Raw genomic sequence first — 27,211 nt, 5'->3', positions numbered from 1 at the left:
CCATGGAAATCAGGTCGTATGCGCTGAGCCCCCCCTCCCTTTACCCCCCCCCCCGCCAGGTTGAGGTGGGCGGCAGATGTCCCCAGGCCTCTCCCGTCGGGTACTCTCTCCCTTCGATTCGGCAAACCCCACCACCCTAGGGGAATAAGACTGTGCCCCATGAGGTCCCCTCCCCCTCCCCCTCTCCAACCCCCCCCCCTCTCCAACCCCCCCTTCCCCCCCCCAGCCTCCCCTCCCCCCCAGCTACCCTTCCCCTCTCCCCCCCATTTTCCCCCTCCCCCTCCCCGGGACTCTCCCCCCCTCTTCCCCCCCCTCTTCCCCCCCTCTTCCCCCCCCACTCCGATTGCAATCACCTCCCTGAGTCTGCCAAAGCGAGAGTAGCAGTAGAACAACCTGTTGGCTTGCCTGGCACATTTAGGAGAGCGAAAAGGCAAGATACAATGACATCAATGTGTAGAAATGCTCCATGTAGGCCCAAGGTTCCCTACGCGGCATGGATGCCCTGCGCATAGGGCTAAGAGGAGGTCAGTAAAGCACTGCCCGACCATATCTGTCAGACCACCTTAAGCATCCCCCCCCTCCCTCTCTTGCCAACCCCCCCCCCCTCTCTCGCCCACCCCCCCACTCCCCTCTCTTGCCCACCCCCCCACTCCCTCCCCCAGAGAGCCCCCTGACTCTGTCTAAACTGAACCCGACACAGGGATAAGGCGCCGAGGCTGAGGTATCATAGTCTCTTGGTTTTAAAATGCGGGGGGGTTGCTGGGGGGGATGGCGGGGGATGGAGGGGCACTGTGCTTAACCACAGGTTCATGGGCAGTATTGATTTCATGAACTAAACAAGAGATGCAACAGGGGTGATAGAAAAGTACCACCTGCTGGCCATTATTTCTCGCTCTACTGTCGGTTCCCCATGAAGCCCTTCTCCCCCCACCCCCCCTCCTGCCCCCCCCACTCCCCCCCCGAAAGTTACCCCATGGTTGAGAACACAAGTTGCTCATTCGAACCCAACCCCCCCCTCTCTCCCCTCCCCCAGAGTGCCCTCATGGTCGCAATACGTAGATGTTGACAGTTGTTTTAGTTATGCTTATGTTAAAATGAAGCCCACGAAGTTGTAGACCACATAACCAAATAAGAAGAGCCACAACCCCCCCCTCCCCCAGAGGGTCATCATGGTCGCAATACGTAGATGTTGACAATTGTTTTAGCTATACTTATGTAAAAATGAAGCTCACGAAGTTGTAGACCACATAGCAAAATAAGAAGGGTCAAACCCCCCCCCCCACCCAGCTCAACTACTTAGGGAGGGTGTCGGACCTTCCATCCTGGAAGTGCCCCGCGATTGGCGCTCCGGACGGACCTCCAGGGTACTTAATCCCCAACTCCTTGACACAAAGGTGCCAAGGGGATAAACAATTGGGCTCTCTGAAAGCCCACCTCTTTCTTTCCTTTTGTGTGTGGCCCACCCCCCCCCCCCACCCGGTCCTATCCACCCCCCTCCCACCCCACCCCTCTCTGGCTCTCCACAGCACCTTGCTCCATAGACCAGTCAACAAACCTACCAACCCCTTCCCTAACAAAAAACCAGCCCTCCCCCATCATGGGAATAATACGGGACCCAGGCCCCACAACCCTGGGAGAAAAATGCCCCCATAATGTTGTCAATTAAGATTATCTCCCTCAATGTTAAGGGCCTCAACTCAGTCAGGAAACGTAAGCTAGCGCTACAAGAACTCAAAAAAACCAAGAGCGATATTATCTGTATACAAGAGACCCATTTTAATTCTAATAACCCCCCTAACACATTCAAACAAGCCTTCCCCCAGGCCTTCTACGCCTCATCCCCCGTAAAGAAAAGGGGAGTAGCCATTCTAATTAAAAATAGCGTACCATTTGTCCCCACCAATATATCCCGAGATCCAGAGGGACGCTACCTACTCCTACAAGGATCCCTGTCTGGAAACCCCCTTTCCATACTTAATATATACGCACCCAACGAAAACAAAGCACAATTTTTTCAGGGCCTTTTGGAACCCCTGGACCAAACAGTGCTCACCTCACTGTTGGTAGTCGGGGACTTCAACATGGTACTGTCGCCAGAGCAGGACAAATCCTCCTTGCCTTCTGCTCAACACACATCTCAGAACCAGCAAAAGGCGAAACGATTCAGGGAAATCCTGCAGAATTTTTCCCTTACGGATATTTGGAGGGCCCAGCACGTGGGCCAGAGGGACTACACGTTCTTCTCAGCCCCACATCAGTCTTACTCGCGGATCGATTACTTACTAGGTTCCATGAATGTTCTCCAGGCGTCCTCCCAGTCCAATATAGGGCAAATAACGTGGTCCGACCATGCCCCGGTCGATTTGACCCTCTCTCTCCCTTTTGTAAAGAACACCTTTTATAATTGGAAACTGAATGACTCCCTACTTAATGACCCGCAAATTGTAGATACAATTCGGCACAAATTAACCTCATTTTTTGCATTAAATAAAGGGTCAGTTTCCGCAGCATCAACGCTGTGGGAAGCCCACAAGGCAACAATCAGAGGCGACCTAATCTCATTGGCATCCTACAAGAAAAAATCTAAACTAAAAGCACAAAAGGCGCTGACTGGCAAAATAATTTCCCTCGAAGAACAACACAAAACGACCCCCTCCAAAAAAATACTCAGAACACTTGACAAAGCAAGAACTGAGCTAAAGCAATCCCAATTAGAAGAAGTGGAGAGAGCGCTCAAATGCACCAATCAGAGGTTCTACGATAGAGGTAATAAGGCCGACAAACTTCTAGCATCAAAACTACGAGGCATAAAAGCAAGAGCTCAAATCACAAGAATCCGTACTAAGGAGGGTCGCACTACCTATGTAGACAAAGAAATTGCCCAAGAATTCGCAAATTACTACACGGAGCTCTATAACCTCCAAATTATACGCTTTATAAGGAAACAACGAAAACCCAGAGTCCCGCGGTCAGTACTCATGGCTGCAAAAACAAGAGGAGGACTGGGAGTGCCTGACGTGATAAGGTACTACCATGCAGCCCAGCTTAGACAGGCGGTATGTGGAACAACCCCCCGGACTCCGCCTGCTGGCTGGAAATAGAGACCAGCCATGTAGCCCCTGTCCCTCTCCCAGTATTGCTTTGGTCCCCGGACCATAAGGAAAAACTCCCTCAGAGGCTTTGACTGGGGGCGATGAAATGCACGTGGTCTACCTGGTCCAAATATAGAGGGAAATATGGCCTAACTTCACCCACCTCCCAACTCATCCCCATACTTGGGAACCCTGCATTCCCTCCTGGGTGCTCCCAAGCTCAGATCGGTCAATTCCAGGACCTAGACATTAGCATGGTTGCGGATCTGCTAGAGAATGACGAAGCTCTGTCCTTCCAGGAGCTCAAAAACAAACTATCAGCCCCCACCTCCCCATATTCGCATTTCTACAAACAAGGCATTTCCTTGGAGCTCTATCCCCAACCTCAAAATTCCCCCCCCTGACCAAATTTGAGTCCCTCTGTCGAATGAGAGAATATCAGAAATGACTAATTACAGCAATCTATAGCATACTAGAGAATTCTCTTCCCCCACCCACTCATGCTTATATGCAAAAATGGTGCACGGATCTCGGCATACTGCTAGACCTCGAGGACTGGGAGGACATCTGGGATGCAGCCCCTAAAACCTCAATTTGCTCGATTACAAAAGAAAATATGTACAAAATACTATTTCAATGGTACCTGACCCCGAGTAGACTGAGCCAGATCTTCCCCTGCGCAACTGACCTGTGCTGGAGAGGATGTGGACAAAAGGGCGACATGCCCCACATACAGTGGCGACACAGTTTATCGCACTGCGGCCAGATCCGCAAGCCGGGAGATTTCCCGGCTTGCTAGTGGCCGCCCCTCGGCGTGCCGCGCGTCATAGACGCGCGGTCACGCGTCTTCGGGAGCGTGCGCCCCCTGCACGCGCGTCCAGGGCTCCCCGAGGGAGCCCTGGTGTCCCGCGATCGCGGGACAGCGGCAGGGGGTTCCGGGGGACCCGGCGGACCCGGCAGCGGTAGGGAGAGCGCCCCGATCGGAGGGCGCTCTTCCGCTGCTTCGGCGCGCACCCGTCACTCTCGGGCGCGCGCCAGGCTACTGCTGCGGCCAAGAACGGGCAAATGCTCGAATAAACTTGGCCGCAGCAGTATGGTGGACATGTCCGGAGATACAGCGGTTCTGGACCAGAGTTCAAAGGCTGCTGGATGAAACCCTGGGCCTGGAGGTTCCCCTGAACCCTCTGACGTACGTGCTGGGCAAACCAATAGAGGATCTCCCAGCCCCCGCGGCCAGGCTGACATCCGCCATACTTACGGCGGCAAGATGCTCGGTGGCAGCGGCCTGGAAGCAACTAAAAGCGCCCTCAAGAAGGACTGTGGTCAACAGAGTAAATATAGTAATGAATATGGAAAAACTAACAGCCATGTTAAAACAGAAAATGCCACAATTCTATAATACCTGGGAGCCCTGGACAGGTTCCTGAACCCTACCCCCTGGCTAGGTCCCATCGACGAAGAGCCTACGCGCTAAGGAGGCAGAGAGAGAGAGAGGGGTTAACCTGCCCCCTCCCCCCCTCCTTCCCCCTCTCCTGTCGTTCCCATCTATCGCCCCCCCCCTGAGTCTCCCCCCATGCTTTCCTTACCAAAAAATCAACAAAAGAATTTATTGAGACTATATGCCCACCTCACAATCAAGAGCCACTATCCTCAGATTGTTATGTATCACACTGATTGTACCCTCTGTATGTAATTTCTGTATGTGTCTCCAAAAAAGGGAAAAAAAAGTTAAAAAACAAAACAAAAAAACAGTGCACAAAAGCAACCAGGTGCAAGGAATAAAGCAATGACCATTATGTTCATGTCCCTTAACCGTTATTGCTTTATTCCTTGCATCTTTAAGATTTCATACCCATGGTGTGCAGGACTATTTAGAATTTTCATAAATCATGTACATCTACATAAACACCACTGCAGCCATCAAATCCTTTGAAACAGTACTGAGGCTGAAACACCTCTCTGAACATATCCAGCAGTGAAGGTGTTAAGAGAGTATGAACTAAAATGTGTCATTTTAATACTTTAATTCAGTCACTGTTTTTTTTTGGCCATTAAGTGAGTGCAGTACTTTAGAAAGGTCCCTAGATAAATAATTATGTAACTTTAAATATCTAACCTAAACATTATTTCTTTAAATTATCCCAGGCATGTAGCCTCTTTACACAAAATGTGTTGTAACCATGGCAACAAACCAGCAGATTGACAAAAATAACAGTCAGCCTCATTCTCAGCATTAAATTAACTTTTCGACATGCTCTGCATGTTTTGTTTGGGCACCTCAGAAAGGATACATACATTGTTCACTCATGACCTGTGTGCACAAAACACAAAGAATAATGCAATAGAAAGAGGCGGAGCAGCAACTGGAAAGATACACTTAAAAACCCATTGCTCATTCAAATCAACAAATGGATCCGTTTGCAAATGTTGCAATCCTCCTCATTTTATCAAATTGGCTAGTGCATTAGCCACAAACTGTACCTAATGTATTTCAGATTGCATACGTGCAAGAGCAGCTCCCACACCTTCATCTTCCTGAAACAAAACATTTTGTTCTGGCTGTTTCCATGATGGTTAGACTTGGGCAAATAACAGTTTATTGTTCTACCCTCCAACATTTCCCAGATTAAAATAGGTACACCGTCTATTACACCCTGTTCCACTCATATAAACCACAACACCACTCATATAAGCCCCCGCCCCACTCATAGACCCCCAACACCCCTCATAAGTCCACAAACACCCCTTATAGGACCCCCAACACCCTTTATAGGAACACAAAACACCCCTCATAAGACCCCCAACACCCCTTATAGGAAACCTCAAACACTCCTCATAAGACTCCTAACACCCCTGTCACGTACGGCACAACAGTGAGCAAATGACCTGCATACAGAACAAAGGGTAAATACACAGCTTGCAAGCTGGCCCACTTTTCACCTAAACAAAAGTCTCTCAAATGAACAATATCTCCCATCAATCCGTCCCCATATACCATCTGTCACGAAAAGCACACAAGTGAGCATGTGACTTAGATATGCAAACAGGGTTAATACTCACGGATGCTCTAGGCAACTCACCTTTCTCTTCCGCAAGGTACTTTTAGTGAGTTAATACTAACCCCTTACTCAATTGTAATCATATCTAAATGCTCTACCACCCGAGAAATTATGCAAAATATGTAAATTAATATATCTGCCAGGGTTTCAGGTCCCTGTTTATTATAGAAAAAAATGCACTTAACACACAAAAATCTGTTGTAGCAAAATGTATCCAAAATATCAATACTTTCTCCAGAGCATGCAACAGTTCGTTCAGAGCCTCAAAGGATTACTTATTAAAGAATTGTTTAAAAAAAAAAAAAAATATATATATATATATATATATATCTATATATATATATATCTATATATATATATATATATATATATATATATATATATATAGATATATATATATATAAAACATATTACCATCCTTGCATCCGGCAAATAAGAGACAGCACTCACTTCCAGGGGGAAAAAAATAGTGTATTCAGGCATGTGTGAACAGACAACCGATCCCGACGTTTCGGCTCCGGAACGGAACCTTTCTCAAGGGGGGGGTGTATATATACAATGCTTCAGATTACAGGAAAAGATCATTACACGCACATACAATTACAGGTACAGTAAATGTGGAACAGTTTCTTAAAATAACAGGATAAGGGGGACTTCCGGTGACGTCACCTGGTATGGAGGAGTAACTTGGGAGCTCCGCAGACTCTCCCGAATAACCTCTGATTTAAGCACCCTTCCACCTGAAATTCTCGCCTAACTTGCAGCCCCCCGGGCGGGGTAATATCTGGAGGATGTCTAGGCAAACAAAGAAGCCGGTTTCCCAAGCGGTTTTCGAGGTACTTCTCCCCGCAGCAGAAAAGCCCTGAACCGCAGCCCGGGATACAAGATGGCGGGGGCGCACGCGGTGATCAAGCGGCACAGGGGAAGACAGCCCAAACCAAAGAGGCTCCCGCACAGGAGCAACTACTCACTAGAGCCTTCATGGAGGAGCTGATGGCGGCGCAACACACTAAGCTACATACCTCCTTTCAATCTGAAATTAAAGCGGCGGTTCACGATCTTACACTACAGATCAATGGCCTAGCGGATAAGACAAGTACGCTTGAAGGCAAAATGGAGGAGACCCACCTGCGCCAGACCGCAGCGGAGGAGATCTTCCGGCTACGGGAAGAACTCTCCCAGCTCAAGGACGGATTGGAGGACCAGGAGAACCGGGATAGGAGGCAAAACCTCCGCATTCGCAACATCCCTGAGACGGTTCTGCCTGGCCTCCTCCGCCCGTACCTCCTGGATCTTTTCAAGTCTGTGTGCGAATACCTGGAGGATAGAAACTTAGAAATAGACCGGGCCCAAAGAGATTTGGGGCCCAGATCAGAAGACCCGGGCAGAAGGCGTGATGTGATCGTAAGACTGCATAGCTACACAGCAAAAGAAAACATACTTGTAGCATGCAGGGGAAAAGAATCACTGACCTTTTTGAACGAACAGCTCCAAGTCTTCAGCGATTTATCCAGGACAACGGTGATGCGTTGAAAGGAAATGAAACCCCTAACAACTTTCCTGCGTGAGAACGAGATCAGGTATTGTTGGGGGTTTCCATTCAAGCTGACAGCGAATCACAAAGGCAAGTACCTCACAATACGATTTCCGGAAGACATGGCTCCATACCTGCGGGCCCTGGGTCTGACCCCACCAGCTGCATGGACGTCCGAGCAACAACAGGCCCCAGCTCAGAGCGAGGAAGACGAGGACAGCAATGCCGAGCCGGAAAGAAGAGAGGCATCAACACACGCGAAGATGTCCAGACGCTAAGGAGGCCGCCGGTGAATGCGGTCCCTACTCAATGATGCCCGCGCCGTCCCGATACTTACCGGTGCAAACATCGCGGGACTGTCTCCTGCACCACCGAGAATAAGGTCTCGCGGTGGCGAAACCCTGACGCCTGCAGAAAGACCGGAGGGGGGTCTCAGGGCGAAGAGGCTGTCTGCAGAAGTTCGAGGACGGCCAGCTCCAAAGTTTTCAAGCAGTTTTGCAGTTTTCAAGTTGTATTTGTTGAAGTAGCCCGTTCGGCTGAGGTTTGCACAGCTGGGGGGCCCGTGCGGCCCTGGAGGCCCGGGCCCCGGGTGGGGCGGGTTGCGGGGGGGGGGGAGACGAGAACTACTAAAGCATAGAGGAAGTCTCCGAACTGTAAGTACCTCTCCCTCATGGCCCCCCGCGCCCCCCCTTTTTCTGAGTGGTCCCCTGCCTTGCCGCCGTATGAGTGGGGGCAGCAGTATAGACCCGGACACCGGGAGAGTGCCCCCCCCCCATGCGAGCGAACATCCCCCATGAGCCGAGGGGACCCCCAAAGCCCCTGGACAGGTAGCCGAACCCTCCGCGCCCAACAGGCCCAAACACCTCCTTCCCCATCCCCCCCCCTATCCTCTCCGCTGCATGCAAGGTCCCATGAATCTTCAGGATACCCCACAAAGGGCTCCCACGCCCCATACACCCGCCCCGGTGGCCAAACCAGCCAAATCTGCCTTAGGGGTCGCCGTATAGGAACCCAGGAAACGTTCCTGCAATGTACTCTGGTTCCAGGGCTAGTTGACCTGCCAGGATAACGACCAGTCTCGACCCTCCTACCCCTCTGGCAAGGGAAATAATACCCAGCAGGCCATGGGGGCCTAATAAAGATAAAACATTTTAAGCTGCAGAGATCACGAAACACCAGACGGAACATTACTAAGATCCTTTCCATGCGCGAACATATGTACTGTTTGGTAAATGTGTCGGTCTAGAATGGAATATGCGGAGGAACAGGTTTCCCCACCTCCCCCACCCCACCCCCTCCCTCCCCTCCCCCCCTCCCACATACCCCCTTCCTCCCCCCCCCTCCCCCCACCCCTCCTCTCTCTCCCTCCCCCACAGGGTTACTAAGCGATAGATGATAAGGTTCAAGGTACAACACGTACACCTGGGTCTTCGCTAGCCTCACCAGCCTGGTCCGAGCAAGATGACCTAAACAGGCCAAAAAGAAGGAATATTCATGTATTGCTCGAGTGTTTTAGTCTTAGAGGTCCTGTTCAGAGCCGAGTCTGAATCGAGCTCTCCTCCTAGGCACTGGAGAATAAACCCAATAGGGCACCCCGGGCCATTGTATGTGCAACACCATAGATTATCGCTATCATAAAGGACTAGCTAGAAAGTTGAGAAGGTTTATGTCAAATGTGTAAATATGTCTCCATGCGCGAACATATGTACTGTTTGGTAAATGTGTTTGTCTAGAATGGAATATGCAGAGGAACATGTCTCCCCACCTCCCCCCCTCCCCTCACCACCCTCCCCTCCCCCACCCCCCCTCCCCTCACCACCCCCCTCCCCTCCCCCATCCTCCCCTCCCCTCCCCCTCCCCTCCTCCCTCCCTACCCCCCCTCCTCCCTCCCTCCCTCCTCCCCCCCCCTTCCCCCCCTCCTCACCCCCCCCCTCCCTCCCTACCCCCCCTCCTCCCTCCCTCCCCCCCTCCTCATACGCCACCCAGTCCCAAAAGAAAGCCAAGAAATTCAGAGACATCATTGAGGAATACTCATTAGTGGACATCTGGAGGGCTCAGCACCAGGGTCAAAGGGATTACACCTTTTTCTCCTCCCCTCATCAGTCCTACTCGAGGATCGATTATTTTCTAGGTACAAGTAATGTCTTCCAAGCATCCGCCCAGTCAAACATAGGGTCAATCACCTGGTCAGACCATGCACCGATCGACCTCACTCTATCCCTACCTTTTGTTAAAAACACCCAATACAAGTGGAAGTTAAATGACTCCATGTTGAACTGTCCCGACACGGAGACAACCATCCACCAAAAACTCTCAATGTATTTTCAAATCAACGCAGGTTCCGTCTCTGCCCCAGCTATGCTCTGGGAGGCCCATAAGGCCACCATTAGACGTTCTTATGTCTTACAGCCCTGTCCATGCCGGGCAATTGCATCACATAAAAAATAAAAAAAACTTAAACTCCAAAAGGACCTGACAGACAAAATCACACAGCTAGAACAGCAACATAAAACTACGGCGTCAAAAAAAACGCTAAAACAATTAAACCTAGCTAGATCTGCCCTCAAACAGTCCCAACTGGAGGACGTAGAGAAGGCACTCAGATGGTCTAAACAGAAATATTTTGACAAGGGCAATAAAGCAGATAGCCTCTTAGCTTCTAAACTCAGGGGAGCCAGAGTTAAGTCCCAGATAGCTCGCATTAGGACTAGGAAAGGGCAGGTCTCATACATAGAAAAAGAGATAGTTCAGGAATTTGCAGATTTCTACTCAGATTTATACAACCTTCACCCCCCAGACCAGGACCCAGTTAGTCTTAATACAATCACCCAATATCTAGAGCAATGCTCCCTGCCATCTCTGGCCCCTGAGGAGATAGAGAGCCTGAACAAAAATATATCCCAAGAGGAACTAACTCAAGCTATAAGCTCACTCAAATTAGCTAAAACCCCCGGCCCGGACGGCTTCTCAAACTCTTACTACAAGACGTTTAAGCCCATCCTCTCCCCTCACCTACTCAATATGTATAATTCCTTCCTTCAAGGCGAACCGATTCCCGCCACAATCACAGCAGCAAACTTAGCTATAATTCATAAGGAGGGTAGGGACCCGCTCCTTTGCGGGAACTACAGGCCCATCTCCCTATTAAACACAGATCTCAAAATCTACAGTAAGATCCTGGCAAACAGGTTAAACCCAATTCTCCCTAGGCTTATACATGTAGATCAAGTAGATTTTGTGTCGGGAAGACAGGCCTCCGACAATACCCGCAAAATTGTGGACATAATTGACCACGTGCATCTCTCCGGTTCCAAAGCAATGAATCTGAGCCTGGATGCCGAAAAGGCATTCGGCAGAATCAAGTGGTCCTTCTTAGACCAGACCATGAGGAGGTTTGGCTTCTGTGGTCCCTTTCTGGAGGGAGTGAGAGCCCTTTACCAAAACCCTACAGCGCACGTAAAATTATCAGGAGGCTTCTCAGACCCAATAAAAATCAGGAACGGGACTAGGCAGGGCTGCCCACTTTCTCCCCTCTTATTCGCACTAACTATTGAGCCCCTAGCAGCCACAATCAGAGAAGAAAAAAGTATAAAGGGAATCCAAATTGCAGATAGAGAACACAAAATTTCCCTATTTGCCGACGACGTGATCTTAACGCTCGCCGACCCCCATACCTCCCTCCCCAACCTTCAAAGAGTGCTAACCCAATTTGGAACAGTCTCAGACTATAAAGTCAACATGGACAAGTCAGAGGCCCTAAATATATCCCTCCCCGACCAAACATGGAAACTAATTCAGGCCAACTATAAATACAAGTGGAGCTCCACTTACATTAAATATCTTGGAATTAAAATCTCCAAGTCCTACAATACACTCTACCAATATAACTAAATTCGATCAGATTAAAAAAGACCTCGAAGCATGGAAAAAACACCAGATCTCGTGGTTTGGGAGAATGGCCTCAGTAAAAATGAACGTCCTCCCAAGTCTACTCTACAATTTCCAAACCCTCCCAATCGCGATCCCACAAGCAGCGCTAAAAAATGTCCAGTCACAATTTTTCCAATTCATTTGGAATGACAAAAAACCCAGGGTCCCTAGATCAGTGATGCTTTCATCAAAAGCGAGAGGGGAGTTGGGGATTCCCAACAAAGCCAAGTACTATCTCGCAGCACAATTGAAGCAGGCTGTAGTTTGGAATTGCGACCCGGCCTTGGCTTCTTGGCTCGAAATAGAGTCCCACTACGCGCGCCCCCACTCCCTCCAGGTAGCATTGTGGACCCCAAGCAGCAGCGGGGCCAGACCACAGAGGTTCGACTTGGGAGCAATGAGATGCACGTGGGACGTATGGCTTAAAAGCAAAGGGAAGTACGGTCTGCTAGCTTCCCCCTCCCAGCTCACACCACTCTTTGGGAACCCAAACTTCCCACCGGGATGTTCCCCGAGACAATTTGACCAATTCCAGGGTCGTAACATTAAGCTGGTTGCTGATGTGCTGCAGAAGGAGGAGATCTTAACCTATCAGGAACTAAAGGACAAACTCCAGATCCAGGGCCTCCACCTGTTCAAATACCTTCAAGTTCGTCACTTCCTCTTAGCATTATCCCCAACCTCCAAGTTCCCCCCGCTCACCAGATTTGAATCCCTATGCATTAAAAACACATACCAAAGAGGTCTGATATCTGAGATCTATAAAGGTCTGGAACCGGTATCCCACCCGCCGGACCACCGTTATATGCAAAAATGGTCGGAGGATTGGGCCTCCAAATAGACCAGGAAGACTGGGAGGAGATTTGGGAGCATGCTACAAAAACATCAATTTGTACAACAATAAAGGAGAATATTTATAAAATCATGTATCAGTGGTACCTGACCCCAGCTAGGCTGAGCCAGGTCTACCCCGGCACACTGGATCTGTGCTGGCGGGGATGTGGTAAAAAGGGGGACATGGCCAACATTTGGTGGTCATGTCCGGAGATCCAGAGGTACTGGACCATGATCCAGACGCTTATCTTTGAGGTAACGGGGCTTTCCCTGCCCCTCGACCCATTGTCCCTGGTGCTGAACAAACCCACTGAGGATCTTCCTCCGCCAATGTCCAGGCTGATTATGGCCATGTTGACAGCGGCCAGGTGCTCTATAGCAGCCGCTTGGAAACAGGTCAGGGCCCCTCGAGAACCACAGTAATCAGAAGAATAAACGAGGTCATGACAATGGAAAAACTCACGGCTATGCTTCAAAAGAAGATGCCCCAGTTTTGGAATACTTGGGACCCCTGGATAAGGAGATAAAACCCAAGAAGGCCAGCCCTGTGAAACCCCTAGTAACTCCCCCCCAGACTGTAGGCGGAAATATCAAGAAAGCGCCGGGCATCCCCCCCCACCCAACCCCCCCTCCCCCATTGGTTAGTCCCCCTCCCCCCCTCTTTCTCCTCCTCTTTTCCCCCCCTCTATCACTCTCCCCCCCTTCAGAAAATGTGAAAATGTTCTTGGTCACAATATGGCTGTATTGAGCTGAAGTGTCATGGGCTCATGACAATTCTGTATGTACATTAACTTATGAACGTGTCCAATAAAAAAATTGTTACAAAAAAATAATGGGATAAAACATTGTTAGGACCAGTATGTCAGGCCAGAATCTGCACTCATGTTAAGGTTCCATTTTGTCTGGTCATAACTAGTTAAGATTCTGTAGTCAGCCTTTTGCTGAAATATAATTCATAAATGCACTCAGTTTCTGCTAAATTGCATTTCCTTTCTTCCTGGTCAGGATATTACCACGATACTTTTGTGTTGTCAATTTCCTGATGTTTTAGTTAGAATATAATGCAAGAAGCAAAATAGTGTAATATAGTTGCTAAAGACTCAAGGTCTCTTTTGATAACAGACAATGAATAAGCTATGTATTCAGACAATTGCTTGTATTGTAAAAGACACGTCCCAAAAGTCACGCCACTAATATGTCCTGCCCCTTGATCACGCCTCTAATCAAAGCTACGCCCAAGACACGCCTATGTTACGCCTATGTTACGCCTCTAACCAATATCTTCTTTTTTCTGTATAAAAGTCATTACCCTATGAGTAATAAATTGAGACAATGGATTTGAAACCGAAGATAACAGTGGCAGGGTGTGAAAACTTCTCCGGGGAAGTCTGCTGCAAATGGTACAGATTGTGTCCAGTCACAAGGCTTCAGTTTTCTTTGCAGAGAATAGGTTCCTTTTGGTTCTGAAGCCAGGGGAAGGAAATAACAAATTTTCCTTCAAACATAAAACAGAAATCCCCATATAATACGTTCCCCTAGAGGTCACTGGTGTAGAAATATGAAAATGTACGTGCTTGATCCAAAACAAACCTCTGTTGAATTCTGATTTTCATAACTCTGGGGCAGCCCTACAGTACATACGATTCTTTTCTCATTGATACAATATAAGCCCACCTCTGTCGTAAATTTGCTGCTAGGTTGACACTTTTACAATAGAGGAAAATAAAAACTTCTTTTGACTTTTAAAAAGTTTTGCCTCAATATATAAATGCACTCATAACTTTCTATTTCTTATACTCAGATAGACATGAGTCATATTAATAGTCAGGTGATCTTGACGAACGTAACAAGACACATTTTGACCGATTTGCTCCTAAATTTGAGTGTCAACTGGATATCTGTTCTTGGCACCTCTTACCCATGTAGTGTGTGGTTCGGTTTGATTTGTGTTTTTGCCATGATTACAAATAATATGCCTGTTATTATGAAGAGTAGATGACATTGCATGATATTCTCATTTTTAATTAAGTCTTCCAACAAAACATTGACCTGTGGGTTACCTTTTTCTGGGATGCACAAGGGATGTCTCAGGAATATTAGTTTTCTTTGAGACTGATAGATTAATATCTGGCTATCGTTTATTGCCTTCTAAACAACACATCACTTTTAGTGGGCCATCAGTGATAGGGTCCCCAATTAAGCCCTTTTTGAAGATCAGCACAGACCCAGGAAAAGTCTTGGCCTGTCATAAACCCAATATATTGTATTTTTAAAATTGAACTATAGCTACATTAACCTCTGAAGCACCATATTGAATAAAGACTTATAATGGTAATATCATGATATATTAACTCCTTATAAGAACCCCCTACACCCCTTATAAGAACCCTCAAAATCCCTTAAAAGAACCTCCACAACCATCATAAGACTAGAAAAACACAAATACATACAAAATAAACAGGCTCTTACCAAAGGCTGCAGGCAGGGCAGGTAGTGGCAGAGTCGTCAGCAAACACCCCTCCTCCCTACATTGCAGCCGCACAGTGATGCTAATAGGCTGGCCATAAAGTGACATCACACGGACAGCCAATCGGCATCGTCAAAGATTCTGATTGTACCAGTTTCCCTGCTATATATATATACAGTGGTTGACAAATCACCAAAAAATCTACTCGCCACACAAAAAAATCTACTCGCCACCTAGTACCAAACGTGTGCTGCTTGGGCCAATATTTACTCGCCCGGGGGTTAAATCCACTCGCCCGGGGCGAGCAAATGTATAGGTTTGTTGAACACTGTATATATATATATATATATATATATATATATATATATATATATATATAGTAAACAAGACCAGATGGCACTCACAAAAAGATATGTATTTAAATGGCACAATCAACCGACATTGCGGTCCTAACAACAGGACCTTTCTCAAGGGAGTGCTCATAACCAATCTGAACAAAACCACCAATATATATACCCACACCCAAACTATGCACCATGTGTGATAGGCTGAAAGTCTGCCCCACCCATCCAGCACAGCTGTCTGCAATTATGTCTGGATGGGAGGATGATGTCATAATTGCGCGCCTGACTCCCACTGCCGTCGACAGACTAGGAGCATTTACTGTAGTCATGGAAACCACCCAAGTAATCAAAGAACCATAGCGCATGTGTCGCGCTGTCAGTGTAGCCGTGTTGCAGCCTAAGAGCCTGACATGGCTCTGGGTGGTCCCCAGTAGCTCCGCCCAGACTGAAGGTGGCGTGGACAGATCACAGGCAGCAACAAATGAGCTCTAATAATGTGAATCACCAAACAAAGTGCACCTCAACAGTGAAAACACAATGGGATGTAAGCAGTGTGGGAAGGGAGGGAAAGGAAGGGAGAGGGTAACAAGCAACATACAGGGGTATGGAAGACAAAGGAAAAGACAACAGGAACAGTAAGGGCAGGAAGGGTGGGGAAAATGACAAAAGATGCAGACAAAGAAATGATAAAAATAAGAACAGTGAGACACAGTGAGATATCAGATGCAAATGGCAACAGATAGAGCCAGAGCATGGGGGAGAGCAGAGGATTAGGTAGAAATGCAAAAAAAAAAAAAAGTTAGATAAAGCATCCCAGTCTGAAGTCCTCATTCAAGCCATATGGTGCCCTGGTCTTCAGATCGTAGATGGTTTTTGCCTCCAATTGCAGCAGCAGCCTATTGCGATCCCCACCACAGGCAGAGGTGTTGGCTTGCAGAATCGGCATACATTTGAGTGACGAAAGACTATGTCGATGTTGCTTAAAATGTCTTGCCACCGGGAGGATTTAAGATCATCCTCTGTGTTTTGATCCAATAGTGCCTTTCTGATGGTTGACCTATGGATGGCCATGCGTTCCTTGAACATACGGCTCGTTTTGCCTATATAATAAAGCCTGCAAGGGCATTTAATAAAATAGACAACGAACCGCGACTCACAGTTAATGGCAGTCTTGATACCAATTGATTAACCACTATGGGGATGAGTAAAGGATTGGCCAGTCTGTAAGAAGCCACAATTAATACACCTGTGACATTTATAGACACCGGGTTTCCTCTGGAGCCATGTTGTAGTATTTGCATATTTAGCCGATGGATCGCCTTGTACAAGCGAATCCCTCAGCTTCCTGCCCCGGCGATAGCACATCCTCGGTGGCGTCCGCCAGATATTCCCAATTTTGGGGTCAGTAGCCAAGATATTCCAATTCCTTCTGATACTACTTTGATCTGATTAGTAGAAGTAGTATACGTACTACCGATATTCATGCACGCCTTTTCGATTTTTACATTAGATGGTGAGAGTAGGGACCCCCTGTCAACTGCCTTTACTTTAGTTAGGGCCACATTGACTTCTGATCTAGAGTATCCCCTATCCAGAAACCTCTGAGCCATTTTCCACAAAGCTTCCTCAACCAGCCTAGGGTCACTGGTAATGCGTTTGACCCTAAGCATCTGTGAATAGGGAAGGCCATGTTTAAGTGACTCTGGGTGGCGACTCATTGCGCACAACAGTGTATTTTTGTCTGTTGGTTTCTGAAAAATCTCAGTAGCTGGTAGCCCATTTTTCTTATAAACCACTGTATCAAGGAAAGGAATACGATCCATACTGTAATTGACAGTATACCGTATCGTGGACGGTATCGTGTTCAAGTGTGAAACTAACTGCAAGTGCTCATCCTCCTGCCCATCCCAGATCAAGAAAATGTCATCGATGTAGCGAGTGTAGTGGACAATCTTGTTGGCAAAGGGGGCTTCATTAAGTAGGTGTAACTGTTCATAACTGTCCATAAATAAATTGGCGTAGGCCGGAGCCATATTGGAACCCATTGCTGTTCCTGTTTGTTGGAGGAAAAAGTCACGCTCAAATCGTAAAAAGTTTTTTGCAAAATTATGTTGATCAAAAGGAGGACGAACTCGATCGGGGGGCCGCCATAACCATCTAGGTTAGAGAAATGTTCCCGGATTGCCTCCAGTCCCTCCCCATGTGGGATATTGGTATAGAGACTGGAGACATCCAACGTAACCAGGAACATATTTGTAATATCAAAAGAAATCATGCCTAGTTTATTAATAAAGGCCGTGGTGTCCTTAACAAACGATGTCACCTTAACGACCATTGGCTGCAACAGGAAATCCACGTATTGGTAGAGTGGGTGACAAAGTGATCCCATTGCTGCGATGATCGGTCTGCCTGGCGGATTGATGATAGACTTATGTACTTTGGGAAGTACATAGATCACTGGTACTATAGGGTAGTCTTGAGACAATAAAGCACTTGTTTCCTCAGAAATCCAAGAGTTATTTACTCCAAGACGAATGATGGAGTCTATTTCATTTTTATAGACCATTGTAGGATCTCTTGGTAGTTTTTTATAATAATTAGTATCCAACAATTGTCTCTCAATCTCTGCCCTATAATTATTATAATCCATCACGACGACCCCCCCCACCCTTATCAGCCGGTTTGATGATGATTTTATCATTGGCCTTCAAGGATTTGATGGCTTGCTTCTCTTCCACTGAGAGATTTGAAAAACTCCTTTTGTGATTCCTGATGTACTTCCGAGTGTCATTACCTAGGAGTGGAAGCACCTCGTGGAGGATAAGGATGCGATGCACCGCCGTGCAAACAAAGTGAAGGCTGGTAAGGTGACTTCAAAAAACTTTATTGCTACAAGTGTAGAGCTAGCAGATACTTTGACAAAGGCCAATAGGCTGAAATGGTGCAATATCAAATTCAGGATCCAGTAATTGGGCTAGTTCGTCAAGCATTGCAACAAGATAACCCCTCCATACTCAAACAGGCTCCTAAAGAACTGGTGGCCCTACTAATGAAGGAGATGGGAAAATTTGAACTGGACAACTGTCTACAGTATTGTACAGGATCATACCATATCACAATCATACCGACAGGCGACAGTTATTTCTGCCCAAGATTCTGCAAACCATGATACTCTGGGCATTACATGACGATCATGGTCATCTTGGCATTGACAAAACGTTCGGCCTACTTTGTGATCGATTCTATTGGCCCAAAATGAGAGAATCTGTGGAGATACATTGCAGACAGTGCACCCGTTGTATACAAAGGAAAACACTCCCCAACCGGGCGGTACCCATGGCCCATCTGGGACCCGTGGATCTGGTGTGTATGGATTTTTTTTACATTGAACCTGACACCCGGGGCATCAGAAATGTACTGGTGATCACAGATAACTATACTAGATATGCTCAAGCTTTTCCTACCAAAGACCAACGGGCTGTAACGTGGCTAAAGTACTGTGGGAGAAATACTTCCTTCATTATGGACTGCCAAATCGATTGCATTCTGATCAAGGCCGGGACTTTGAAAGTAACCTCATACGGGAATTGCTTAAGTTACTGAGCATCACTAAGTCACGAACTACACCGTACCATCCGGAGGGGACGCTATGCCGAACATTTCAATCGAACGCTGCTCGACATGCTGGGCACCCTGAAGGGCTCTCAGAAGACTGAATGGAGTAAGCACGTAGAGACTTTAGTGCATGCTTATAATTGTACTCGCCACAAGTCCACAGGGTATACACCTTACTTCCTAATGTTTGGACGAGAAGCTCGGCTACCAGTGGATGTGCGTCTGCGGATATCTACCGATGTGGTATCCAACAGGACGCATTTTCGGTATGTGCAAAGATTACAAGACAGCTTGCATCAGGCATATAAACTGGCAGAGAAGGCGGCTGCGCAACTAAATGCAAGTAATAAGAGGCGCTATGATCACAAAGTGCGCCATAAGGAAATCCGCCCAGGGGATACGGTCCTCCTTCGCAATTTGGGTGTCCCCGGGAAGCACAAACTGTCCGACCGTTGGAGAGATGGCGTGTATGAGGTGGAGTCGCAGATGCCTGGCCTCCCGGTATACCGCATCAAAGACTCAGAAGGCCGGGTAAAGGTATGGCATAAAAATCATCTCTTTCCCATACCTCAAGTAGGGGATAACGAATTGGAAGTGCCCACTGTTTTGCTCGATGGAGAGTCAGATATTACAGAGGGTGGTCCAGTGACTGTAGTAAATGCCACCTCTGAGGACCGCGGGGCATCTCCCAAAGGAACAACGGTAAAGGGCCCCTTGGTCCAACGACAGATACGCTGACTCCAATGAGTCAGCCATTAGATCCACAGGGCCCAAGCTTTGTGCCTCAAAGAGACTGTGTAGAAACATTGAGCCCCTCAAGGGAAGAGACTGAAGTGCCAAGCGAGATTTGTTACTCTCCAGAGGGAGTAACGGAAGAGCACCTGCGCAGAAGCCAAAGAGCTGGTCAACCTCCCATGAGGATGGCGTATGATCAATTCGGTGCACCCCATTATGAGGCTCAGCAGTGGGCTGGTCATAGAGAGAGATCTGTGATTGGAATGTTCAGTGAAATGTATAATCTCATATAGAGTATACAGTGATAAGTTGTATTCTTCATATATGCATTTTTATTGTGTAAATATGTATATTGGTTACGTTCCCAAGCGGGGTCGTTGGATTCCACCAGGGGGAGAATGTAGGGGTGTCCTGGTTTCCCTCTCACCTTTGTGTAGGGCGCATGTTGAGGGAGCGTTCTGAGATTCCGCGGTGGCCCGGTAGCACAGGGCGCCGCCATGTTGTGGGCATTGCGCAATAGTCAGGCGAGACGGCCCGGAGCGGAGAGAGAGTCGCGCATGCGCATTGTAAAGCGCGCGAACGGCTGGCCAATCATTAGGAGGCTCTGGGGTAAACTACAATTCCCAGGAGCCTCAGCAGAGCCACCTGACACCAGGGAACCAATAGGAGTGCAGGATTGCTGGCAGGCAGGAAAGGGAAGCGTGGGGGAGAGACCAGGCTAGCCAGAGGGCACCGGAGGAGCAAGGGGAGAGGTTGTGTGTGTGCAGGGGGTCAGTGACCCACCTGCGTAGGCCAGATTTCCCCCCAGGCCCAAGTGTATACCCTGAGTCACCATAAGCTTGTGGTGCTGCAGGGACGCCCTATAGAGAGAGGCACCTATTCCCTTACTGTAGCAACAGATAGGGACACAGTGCTGTGGAGCTGCGGTGGGTGTGAACAGTGGTTTAGGCTTAAGCTGCTGGACATCACCAACTCGTGAGAGACTGCGGTGGATCGGCGAATCCTTTTCGAAGTCTGTTACCGGCTGCAGGAGTAGCCGGAAGGTATTTAATAAGTGCACCAACACCGGTACCATCAGGCGCTGATCCCGCCTTGGGGGAGGACTCTTTGGGGACACTGGGTTGAGTGACCAAGGGGCTGCACATATATATATATATATTGGACACGGAGTGGGGTGCACGCGGTGCTGGGAACTGACATTATTCTATAGGAAAGTGGCCGAGCCACAGTTATAATATGTATTGCATGTCTGCCATTTATATACATCATTATATGTGTATTATCCTTAATAGGTATAAGATAAGGTTCTGCCATTACGTGTTAGTAAACGGTTACCAAGTTGAAGTGTGTTATGATTATTGTTGCCTAGGGGAATCTCACTTATTGGGGATCCTGGGTAAGTGGAGGCGCTGCCAAGATTCTAATATTACCCAAGGCTCCCTGTTAGCGGAGGCCCAGATCTCGCTGAGCCAACAGGTAAATGCAGCACTAGTAGTCGCTCTAGATCAGCATAAAAGAGGGCTACACACACACACACACACACACACACACACACACACACACACACACACACACACACACACACACACACACACACACACACACACACATATATATATATATATATAGGACAAACAAAAAAGAAAAAAGCAGCGCCTACTGGAGGTGTAAAAAAAAGTGAAATGGTAGAGATGGAATAATTAATAGAAATAATGTGATAATAAGTAAAATAAAAAGTCTAAACTTAATATGTAATGTGAAGTTGAACTAACTTAGTGCATGTGCAAACAATAAATATAAAAATTATGATAAACCTGTGAATATCCCAAAATAGAATACAATAAAATAATAATGATAAAAGAAACAAAAAACGCAAAAAAGAGGGTAAAAAACAGTCCTCAAGGTAAAAGTCCAACAATGTGGATAGATCCTGGTGTGAGGGGTCTCCAGCTGCTCTCAGAAGGACTAACCACGTCCATAGGAAATCTGCAGAAAGGAGAGAGGAGAGAGCGCACACCCCATAGTATAAAACCGTAAATTTATTGAGGGGAAGGGGGGGGGGAAATGCACTCACAAGGGTACAAGGTATAAAAGCATTTCGTGATAATAATCACCACCATCCGGTAGCTGCGCTCCTAGCTACGCGAATCTCTTCATGGGTCACTGGGAGGAGACTTTTGTGTGGCTCAACACCCTACTTGGAGCGGGTCTCGTGTACTATGGCCACTTCATAGATGATATTATTATTATTTGGGATGGTGAAGAGTCTATTCTATCTGGTCTTTTGAGTTCCTTCAACAATAACCAATTTGGACTTAAATTTACCTTTGAAATTGATGCAGTGTCTACTGTCTTCCTTGATTTAGTCCTCAGTGCCGACTCAGACTCTAACATTATCACCTCCACACACTTTAAGTCTGTGTCGGTAAACAGCTTTGTTCATGCGTCCAGTAACCACCACAAACAATGGGTTGACAATGTCCCCCTGGGCCAGTTTCACAGACTACGTAGAAACTGTACCAGGGATACTCATTTTGTCAGCCAGTCCAGATTGCTTGGAGACAAATTTCCATCTAAAGGTTATGATCCGGATCTAGTCTCCGACTCCATCAGCAAAGCAAGCTCTTTGGACAGGTCAGTTTTATTGAGTAAGACTTAATCCAAATCTGACAAAGGGGTACGCTTGAGTTATGATGCTCCAGTGGAATCCATTAAGACAGGTGTGTCTACGGTGAGGTTTATAACAACATACAACCAGTCTTTTAGATTTATAAATAAAATTCTCAACAACCATTGGAGCATCCTCAAGTGTGATCCCCATCTGGGGTCCATCCTGCCAGAAAGAGCTGCTATAGTTTATAGGAAGGTCAGAAATATTAAGAGCATTGTGGCTCCCACCAAATTGAGGTCATCACCAATATCTTCCAAGGCCCCGGTATGTAAGGGTTCCTTGGGCAATCACCAATGTGGATGTAGTCGGTGTATAACCTGCAGACACCTCCTTATTAAAACCCAATTCCGTTCCCCCAGCAGAGGGACTATACATTCCATTACCAGTTCGATTAATTGTTTAAGTACCTATGTGGTTTATCTTATTCAGTGTGGAAGCGGTCAACAATATGTTGGCCGCACCACCAGGTCACTTGGCACTCGCTTCTTGGAGCACAGAAGAAATGTCATTAAAGGTTTAAACTCTCATAGTGTCTCTCGGCATTTCAAATTGAACCATGGACAGGATCCTAAATCTATGACTATCATGGGACTCGAGAGCATTTCTCCTTGTGCTCCGGGAGGCGATCGCTTCAAGATCCTCTGCAAGCGGGAAACGTTCTGGATCCACCAGTTGAGTACCTTGACCCCTGGTGGATTAAACGAATGTCTGGATGTCAGTATACTGGTCTAGTCCCTCCTGTGGACACTTCTCCTTGTCCTTCTGACTTCCTCTGCATTCCTTTGTCATCTATTTGTCTGAATCCTACCTTGGTCTTTCTCCGGTCTTGGAGTGATCACTATTCAGTTTAATACATATAGGTTATATTTGGCTTTTTTTCAATTATATTTCTATTATTTGATGTTCATATTGGACACCCATAGTCTCAATTGTGAGCCTATATTACTATTCAATATAATTAATTGTATTGTAATTTCTATTTTATTAATACTGTATTATTATTTCATTAGTAGTCATGGTTTGGGGTCCCAGTGCATCATTAGTTAAGACATTCACTAACCTATGTTTATTCACATGTGGTCTAATTTGGGTCCCTATATTTCACACATTTGGATCACTATATCTATGTGATCCTCAATTATTACACACACAATCCCTAAGATTATATCTTCCAGCTACATTTTTTAGCCTCATTGTATTAGATATTTAATTATTCACTTCACTTTGTCACAAGGACCTCCTGGTCATTCACATTATTAATCTTATTTTAGATACATCACATGGTTTTATTCAGCATTTTTCAGGTTCTTTGTCGTGGCACTATTAGTACTATTCCCTAGCATTCCATTGAATAATAATCAAAATAATCAAAATTATTCACCTATAGATTATTATAAACACCATCATTTAATTTATCCTCCCTGACAAACTACTGTCAGCAAAGCTGATCCACAACTTATGCCCGAATTTTGAACCTAACCATTAAGCCGATCATTACTACACCAGATGTTGCTGCTTTTTAGGCCATTGTGAAAAGCAAAGACTTCTATATGTACTGTGAAGCACGAGATGTAATTTAATTAACCTGTGGGTAAAAGGTTATAATTTAGTCCATGGTAGAATTTAATATTTTGCTTAACTAAAAATGAATATATCACATGATTATTTTTTTTTTTTTAACAGCAAAGATATCACCACTTATAGGGGCCCATTTATCAAGTGCTGCTACAGGTTATCACACCCGTTCTATGCGTTAACTGCCATTAACTTCAACGGGAGTTAACACAAGAACAGATGTGATAACCAGTATCGAAACTTGAGAAATGTGCCCATTAGTTTTACAAAAGCTCATGTTGCCTTTCTAAATGTGAGGAGGAAAATTTAACCGTCATCCCACAAAAGACTACTTTACAGGACTACACTGTCAAACAAAAATGAGTTAATAATAGGAAGTGATATCATATTTCATTCCTTTATCCAGTTTGAAATGTCATCAATGCTTATAATAGAACATGGACATGTAGAATTCATTGTTACCAGAAACCGCACCTATACTGCTGCGGCCAAGTTTATTCGAGCATTTGCCCGTTCTTGGCCGCAGCAGTAGCCTGGCGCGCGCTCGAGAGTGACGGGCGCGCGCCGAAGCAGCGGAAGAGCGCCCTCCGATCGGGGCGCTCTCCCTACCGCTGCCGGGTCCGCCGGGTCCCCCGGAACCCCCTGCCGCTGTCCCGCGATCGCGGGACACCAGGGCTCCCTCGGGGAGCCCCTGGACGCGCGTGCAGGGGGCACACGCTCCCGAAGACGCGTGACCGCGCGTCTATGACGCGCGGCACGCCGAGGGGCGGCCACTAGCAAGCCGGGAAATCTCCCGGCTTGCGGTACCGGCCACACTTTAATAAAGTGTGTCGGTAGTGTACCATCATGTTTCATTTTGGCAACACAATGCAGAAACTAAGCAGCGTAACTGAGTAATGCAGCCGGGTTCATCCTAGACAGCAGATTGGAAATTAGAAAGACCCACTAGTGATTTAGATGATTTTACAAGATGGATCCTGGTGTTAAACAGGGTATTAGGTGTCTTCTACAAGCGGTTAAATTGTTGGGGTCTTAACTTCAATTCTGTTGAATGTTAAAATAAATGCTTACTGAACCTACTCGAAAATCTAAAAAAACATATACTGTAAAAACAAATTTTTATGGGTCACAATTATAGAACAATTATTAGGGTGGCTGCATACTTTCATGTTTCCTTTCCTCTACAATAGCCTCTATCTTATACTGTCCCTATTGTTTTAAAGGGGGCAAGCCTTCCGTTTGAGTGCAAAGGTGCAACAGCCCCTCCCTGTTCGTCAAGATCATATGATCGCTCCTATGACATCACTGATGAGGCAAACGGAAGAGAGGAATCTCTCGTATTTTGAACAAAAGTGTTCCTCTTTTATTCAGAACACGTTTAGTTCTTCCTTAGCAAATGGCAAAGGGTCATGACCTAGCTACAAAATGTAGCCCTCTTTCCCCCTAAATAAAGAGAGGACCCAAACCTCCGCCATGGGGAGCCTGGGGTGGTATAATTATCATCTCGGTGCAGCACCTCCACCTGCGCGGGATCCCGGCATAGTGGGAGAAGCCCCTCACAGGAACCAATAGTAATAGTAAACACACAGTATATAATAACAACCTTTACTGATAACACATATAACATAACAACACCTCCCAGTATAATGAACACCCCGCCCAGTACAACCAGTGAGTGTCCCAAAGTATATCGGGTGCTAGGCACCAATACACTGATGTCCCTTTCCCAGTGTCCAGCCCACCCAAAAGTGTAGGGAGTAGCGCTAACCCGTGAACTATTATTGCACTTGTTGAGGTACCTGCCGAGTACTCCAGTACTCGGTGAAGCCGACTTAGAAATGAGGATCCGTCTGATCCAGCGACGTGACCCTCCGCAATGGCGTCCACCTCTGCATTGGGTGGACTCCGGTAGGAGGGTCTCACCTTTAAGAGTCTTTGATAGCACCGCAGTGGTCTGGTCCCAGACCACAGACCGCGATCACTGCACGGCATCTGAAAAGGACACCCTATCTGCTACCACTGCTTCCCAGCCGTCATCGTCGGGAGTGGGGCTCAGCCCTTGTCTTTAGGATAGGGAATCTGCTCCTATATTCAGAGGCCCTGGTTTATACTTCAGCATGAACTGGTAATTTGATAACGCTACCAGCCATCAATGGCCGGTAGCATCTAATTTGCTTATGTTAGTATGTAGGTGAGGGGATTGTTATCCGTCCTCACTTCGAAGGATACGCCATACAAATAATCATGGAGTTTGTCCACGATGGCCTACTTGAGGGTGAGGAACTCCAACTTGTGTCCCGGGTAATTTTGCTCGCTAGGAGTCAAACTGCTGCTGATGTAGGCTACTGGTTGGAGCCCCTCCAGGTGCTTCTGGTGCAAGACTGCACCTAAGCTGTTAAGACTCACGTCTGCATGGAGGACATAGGGCTGTTCTTGATTGGCATAAGGAAGAATAGGTGCTTTGATTAAACTCCTCTTCAAGCCCAAGAAGGCCCATTCGCATTCAGTCGTCCATTTGTCACCAAACGGCTGTCTAGCAGAGGTGACCTTTCGCCCGGTATCTTCAGGGTTTATCTTGAGGAGATTATTTAGAGGCTTGGCCTTACTGGAATACCCTTCCACAAAGTGATGATAGTAGCCACAGAAGCTGAGAAAAGAGCGTAATTCCATGACATTCTCAGTCGCGGCCAATTCACCACAGCCTCGACTTTGGCCGGATCTGTGGCGATTCCATACGCAAACACAATGTGTCCCACGTAGGTCACCGAAGTGCGATAGAACCGGCATTGTCGAGTGGCAGTTTCAGGCCCTCTTGCCCCAGATGGTACAGCCCTTTAAGCAGCCATTCTTCATGTTCTTCCAGTGTCTTACTGAAGACAATAATATCATCTAGGTAAACCAAACATTCCCAAGGATTCATGTCTCCAATGGTTTTCTCCATTAGGCGGAATGTTGCTGGAGCCCCGCAGATGCCTTTGGGCATGCACGTAAACTGGTAGAAACCCAGGGGATAGATGAAGGCAGTCTTCTCCTGGTCTTCTTTACTCATCGGTACCTGTAGTACCCAGATTGCAAGTCCAGAATATGGAACCACTGGCTCCCAGTTAGTGCATTGAGAATCTCTTCGATGCGGGAAGAGTGGATTGATTGGGTACGGTACAGTTGTTCAGTGTCCGGTAGTTGACACACAATCTTACCGATCCATTCTTCTTTCTCACCACCATGATGGGTGAGGCGTAGGAACTCCGAGATTCGGTCACAATCCCTGCTGTCTCCATCTTGTGCAAGACATCTCTCACATCATCCACATCCCGAGGGGCAATGCAACGAGAATGTTCTCGGAAAGGTGTAGTGT

General features: G+C 47.0%; 1 protein-coding gene across 2 annotated transcripts in view; it reads right to left on the bottom strand.

Moving 5' to 3' along the window:
• Positions 1-27,211, bottom strand: part of SAMD5 (sterile alpha motif domain containing 5) — a 212,111-nt gene that overhangs the window by 118,414 nt on the left and 66,486 nt on the right. The window lies entirely within an intron of this gene.

The sequence above is a fragment of the Ascaphus truei genome, chromosome 4 (assembly GCF_040206685.1).
Source record: "Ascaphus truei isolate aAscTru1 chromosome 4, aAscTru1.hap1, whole genome shotgun sequence".
Classification (NCBI taxonomy): domain Eukaryota; kingdom Metazoa; phylum Chordata; class Amphibia; order Anura; family Ascaphidae; genus Ascaphus; species Ascaphus truei.
The sequence above is the reverse complement of the archived record's forward strand: the minus strand, read 5'-3'. Positions and strand labels throughout refer to the sequence as shown.